Below are 6,460 nucleotides of genomic sequence, written 5' to 3' on the forward strand. Positions count from 1 at the left end.
TCTCGAAGCCTGTGCTGAGCAGACAGTGGATTCAAGAGAAGTGGAATGGAGGTACTCACCCACGTGGGAAATTTAATGTGGGGTCTCCTAGCTCCAGGTATGATACCTTGGTGTAGGTGCTTTGCTCAAAAAGTTGCAGAAAAGCCGGTGATAGGGCCACACCGGCAACTTGAAATGCGGACTCGGCCATGGAGTCTACCTGTCGTGGTGTAGGGCCCTTTAGAGGCGCTGCATCAGAGATCGGTAGGGTTGTGGTCTTCGACAGCCTGGAAACTGAAGGATCCACCAAGGGAGAGGAGGATGAGGTGGCAACAAGGCAGGAACTGAAAACACAATCTCCATATGCTTGTGCATGAAGATGCTTTTTGGCTTGAGCCCACTCTACTGAATGTGGTGTGGTTGGAAAACCATTTGGCAGAACGATTGACCTTCTTGAAGGACTTGGAGTCTGCAGGAGATGAGGGGTCCGCTTCCTTCACATAGAGGGTGGGTTTATAGCGCAGACAAGACTGTCCACCATGTCTCATGGCTCGGAAACAGAGTTGTGATCTCATATCTGAGGTGACCGAGCCTCCGAGGATGAAAAGCCTGAGGGTGAGTGTGGCCTCAGAGTCGTGGAGGTAGATGGAGACCGGGATGAAGACATCGTTCTAGGCTGCTTGGACTGCTGACCAGCTCTGCCATATGGAGTGGCAGGTGGGTCTATCTTACTCTGGACAGAGGTCATGGTACCTGCCGGATGGCAGACATGGTTAGCAGATCCATGATGGTGACCAGGGTCTGGGGATACCTTGGTCAAATCTGCAACAGCCAGAGATGTTAATAGCCCAGGCCAGGGGCACATTCTCAATGGTCCTGGGCTGGAGTTGGCGGTCTACAGGCAGCACAAGTTGTTATGGGTTGTCCCAACTGGAGAGAGAGGGGACCAGACAAACGGTGGTGCCAAGAGCGACCCCCAGAATTAAGAAGGTTAAAGATGATGAAAAAAGAAGACGAAATGAACATTGTGGGGATGGGTTGGTAGCTGGTGCAACGTAGCGGTATGCGGGGAGAAGATGCAGTTGCCTGTCCTGGAGATGATTCCAACCATGATCCATATCTGGAGGAGATAATCTTGAGCTCGTTCTTTGCTCCATCCATGCTCCTGGTTCTGGGGGGCGAGGTGGGCAGGATATATAGGGCAAAGGGACGTCCCCGCCAGTGTCGTCTCTACATTAGTAGGAGAAAAGGTCCTGACGGTCAAGACTAGAGAACAAACAGACTGACCCCGTGGTAGAACGGGGCTTTCTGTCTTTTGGGTCAGGAAAACAAAGCGCCCATCCCCCTTAGTTACCCTATATGAGAAGACAACAGAAGAAAATTATAAAAAAAATACACCATTGGCAGAAACTGGACTAGAGCTCCAGATTTGTGTCTGCCACCTTAGTGACACTAAACTGAATGGCATGGTTGCCAGTAGTGTATTCTCCTAAAAAGGAGCTGACATTTGATCTTAAGGTTGTAATTCTTATGGTCGGCCTCCTGGTGGCAGAAGTGTACACCGTGGTTATTTATTTAAACCGTAGAACCCACGGGAACCCCACACAAGCACGGGGAGAACATACTAACTGTTTGCAGATACTAAAAAGCAACTGTGCTAACCACTGAGCCACCGTGTCGCCCCTTGCTTACAGTGTCACCCCCGAAGAAGTGTCCGAGAAAAAGATTTAGCTGACTTAAAAAATCACAAATTATTACAAGTCTTATGAGGGAGCGGCACTTCTGAAATTGCTCAGATACTAGGGTGATCACAGAACCATCAAAAGTGAGGTGAGAAAGCTGAGCCCGACCACCACTGAGCAAGACACAGAAGTACAAGGTGTTCACTGCTCAGAGACACGGCCAAGGTGAGGAGACTGAACCTGACCACTGAGCAAGACACAGAAGTACAAGGTGTTCAGTGCTCAGAGACATGGCCGAGGTGAGGAGGTTGAGCCCGACCACCACTGAGCAAGACACAGAAGTACAAGGTGTTCACTGCTCAGAGACACGGCCAAGGTGAGGAGACTGAACCTGACCACCACTGAGCAAGACACAGAAGTACAAGGTGTTCAGTGCTCAGAGACATGGCTGAGGTGAGGAGGTTGAGCCCGACCACCACTGAGCAAGACACAGAAGTACAAGGTGTTCACTGCTCAGAGACACGGCCAAGGTGAGGAGACTGAACCTGACCACCACTGAGCAAGACACAGAAGTAAAGGTGTTTAGTGCTCAGAGACTGTACCGCCCCGCGGGCTCGGCTGCGACCGCAGAGCCGCTCGGATCCGTGCTCGTTCTGCGGGTGGTGGCTCGAGCCTCTCACGGACCCGGGGGTCACGTCGCTCTGCAAGGGAGTTGGCGCTACACGCTGGGATTTGGGTGAGGAGTCCCACGGCTGGGGCCGCGGTGGTTTGGGATGTTAGTTCGTGACGCCACCCACGGGTTGTGGTGATTGTAGAAACCACCCCTACGTGAAGTTATGGGGGCTCCCGGGAGCGGTGTAATGGCGCAGCTAGGTGTTGACCCCTCCGTGGGTAGGGGGTGTTGGTCCCGGGGCCCGGTTGGCGAGGGCCGGGGTGCAGGGTGAAATGTTGCGGTGCAGTGCAGTGCGATGCCTGATGGCACTGGTGTACTCACTCTGACACAAGACACTGGAGTCTCTGGTAAACCAAACGGAGTGATGAACGGGGCCCGCAGCCGGCTGCAGCTTCTCCCAGAATAGGTTGGTGGTTTCCGCCTTTCTCCTGCACCTCTGTGTGTAAATGTTTGACTCCTATGCCTAGACACCGGTAGCCCGCTCCCCGACTGGTATATGCCGGAGGAGCCCGTTTGCCCGCAGACGCTGGCCCTTTGGGTCTCTATGCCTTGGCGGTGGCTTTACCCTGTATGGTTGGGCTGTTGTCTTCCAAAGGGACTTGTGTGGGATAGGTCCTTAAGTCCAGTCCTCAATCAGTTGATTCAACTCGGCCCTGTCTGTTCAGGGCTTTGTACTGGGTCTGAGTACCCTGCCTGGTGCTCCGGTATCCAGTTGGCTACCCGGTTCGGTTCCGGTGGGCCACTACCCTGTCCCGGTCCCTTACGGTTCCACCAGTCATGTTCCTGGTCTCCTGCAGGCGGCCACCACCGTCTGCCTCCTTGCCAATGGTGACTGGGCTCCGACCCAGCCACCTGGTAGTCTCTTATCAGGGCATGGACACAGGACTGCCCGTGACCTTGACTGCTCTCTCCTTGTCCTTGAACTAGACTGCACTAGAACCTGAACTTGACTGTTTTCCCGCCTCCATGCCTGTGAACTCCTCGGTGGGAGGAGCCAACCGCCTGGCTCTGCCCCCCTGGTGTGGACATCAAACCTGGAGGGTGGTGACAAGGTTTTTAGGTTGGCTGGTGTCACCTAACCAGGAGGGGGTGTGGTGTTGTGTGTGACTACCTGGGACGACCCGACTAGTCCGGGGCGTCACAAGACACAGCCTGAGGTGAGAAGGCTGAGCCCGACTACCACTGAGCAAGACACAGAAGTACAAGGTGTTCAGTGCTCAGAGACAAGGCCGAGGTGAGGAGGCTGAGCCCGACCACCACTGAGTAAGACACAGAAGTACAAGGTGTTCAGTGCTCAGAGACAAGGCCGAGGTGAGGAGGCTGAGCCCGACTACCACTGAGCAAGACACAGAAGTACAAGGTGTTCAGTGCTCAGAGACAAGGCCGAGGTGAGGAGGCTGAACCCGACCACCACTGAGCAAGACACAGAAGTACAAGGTGTTCAGTGCTCAGAGACAAGGCCGAGGTGAGGAGGCTGAACCCAATCACCACTGAGCAAGACACAGAAAGGGAAACATCAAGACTGGGAAAATATTCACATGTTTTATGGACTGATGAGATGAGAGCGACTCGTGGCTGATCGGATGGGCTGTGGTGATATCTGTACCGGGCACAGACTCCATTTCTGCTCAGATGCCAGCGTGGTGGAGGTGGGGTCCTGCCATGAGCTGCGATTAGTCAAGAGGAACTACTTGGATCTTCTCGAGTTGAAGATGGACTCAAAATCCCTCCCCCAACCTCCTGCCAGTGTTTAGTAGACACTTTCTTCCAGCCGTGGTGCAGGGAAAGGCCTGAAGCTTTCAAGAACATCCCGATATCTCTGCAGGACAAAGCTCCATCACAGCATTTAACCCTTCACTGCTCGGGGCCAGGAGAGAGCGTAAATATGGAGAATAGTGACCCGGCCCAGTCCTCTATAGAAATATCCAGTGAAGGAGAGGAGTCCCCTCTCTGAGCAGGGGCAGACTCCACGGATGGCACTTATGACATATCGGTAAGACGGGCGGCCATATTACTATATATATTACTACCGTATATTGGCCACTGACTTTTTTTTTCATGTCAGAAATGTATTTTGTACACTTTGAGCTGTTTTCTTCTCACTGTAACAGATGGAAATACACAAATGAGGTGGAACAGTTACGTTTTTCATTTCGTTTTCCCATCATGTTACACACAGAGATTCTAAGAAAGACAAAATCGAACTTATAATTTCTGAAATCTTCAGGTCTCAGGTTTATTAACCTTTTGGACGGATCGGCAGCACTGGAGAGGTTCAGGATTAAAATTGTTCAACAAAAGTCCACACAGTATAGAACTCCATCTGCTTAGGGTAGATCTGCACAAAATCAGCTGTCCATTAATGATGGGGCAGAGCGCTCCAATCACTCTGCCCAATCATGAAGAGAACAGTAACAGCTGCTGCGGATTCTCTATCCTTCCATGTTCTGTGATCAATGCAGATAGGAAATGTTTAGGTATATGGAAACTTGCTTCACTAGACCACCAGGGATATCTAATGCTCAATGCACTAATGACCATGGATGCTAGATCTGCACTGCACTAGACCACCTGGGATATTGGATCCACAAAGCACTAGACCATCAGGAATTGTGGAACTTGCTGCACTAGACCACCAGGGATACTGGATCTCCACTGCACTTGATTACCAGAGAAACTGGATCCCGACAGTGTAAAGGGTGTGGGGGGGTCATAATTCTGTATTTCTTCATATCTGCAGAGCAGTGCCTGTTCTCCATGACATCCTGCACTTCTACAACCCCTGGCAAAAATCATGGCCTCCCCTGGCTCTGAGGATGTTCATTCAGTTGTTTTCTTTTCTATAATAAAAGCAGATCACAGACGGCACAAACTAAAGTAATTTCAAATGGCAACTTTCTGGCTTTAAGAAACACTAAAAAATATCATGGAAACATAATGTGCAACCAGTAACGGTCACTTTTCAAGATCAAACAGGGGGAAAATTAAAGAATCACTCAATTATGAGGAAAAAAATTATGGAATCATGAAAAACAAACAGAAGAACCCTCCTGTAATACATCACTAGTATTTTGTGGCACTACCTCTGGCCTTTATAACAGCTTGCAGTCTCTGAGGCATGGCCTTAATGAGTGACAGATATTCTCTTCATCAATCTGGCTCCATCTTTCTCTGATTGCTGTTGCGGATCGGCTTTGCAGGTTGGAGCCTTGTCTTGGACCATTTTCTTCAACTTCCACCAAAGATTTTCAATTGGGTTGAGATCCGGACTATTTGCAGGCCATGTCATTGACCTTATGTGTCTTCTTTCAAGGAATGTTTTCACAGTTTTTGCTCTATGGCAGGATGCATTATTATCTTGATAAATTATTTCATCATCCCCAAACATCCTTTCAATTGATGGGATAAGAAAAGTGTCCAAAATATCAATGTAAACTTGGGCATTTATTGAAAATGTAATGACAGCCATCTCCCCAGGGCCTTTACATGACACGCAGCCCCATATCATCAATGACTGTGGAAATGTACATCTTCTCTTCAGGCAGTCATCTTTTTATTGTTTAGCTTTTCTGTATGTAAATCCCATTTCCTTTAGGCGGTTTCTTACAGTTCGGTCACAGACATTGACTCCAGTTTCCTCCCATTCGTTCATTTGTTTTGTGCATTTCCTGTTTTGGAGACCTATTGCTTTAAGTTTCCTGTCTTGACGCTTTCATGTCTTCCTTGGTCTACCAGTATGTTTGCCTTTAACAACCTTCCCATGTTGTTTGTATTTGGTCCAGATTTTACACACAGCTGACTTTGAACAACCAACATCTTTTGCAACATTGCGTGATGATTTACCCTCTTTTATGAGTTTGATAATCCTCTCCTTTGTTTCAATTGACATCTCTCGTGTTGGAGCCATGATTCATGTCAGTCCACTTGGTGCAACAGATCTGCAGGGTGTGATCACTCCTTTTTAGATGCAGACTAACGAGTAGATCTTATATGATGCAGGTGTTAGTTTTGGGAATGAAAATTAAAGGGCGATTCCATTATTTTTTCCTCATAATTGAGTGATTCCATCATTTTTTCCCCCTGTTTGGTCTTGAAAAGTGACCGTTACTGGCTGCACATTATGTTT

This window comes from Anomaloglossus baeobatrachus, chromosome 2, assembly GCF_048569485.1.
Source record: "Anomaloglossus baeobatrachus isolate aAnoBae1 chromosome 2, aAnoBae1.hap1, whole genome shotgun sequence".
Taxonomy (NCBI): Eukaryota; Metazoa; Chordata; class Amphibia; order Anura; family Aromobatidae; genus Anomaloglossus; species Anomaloglossus baeobatrachus.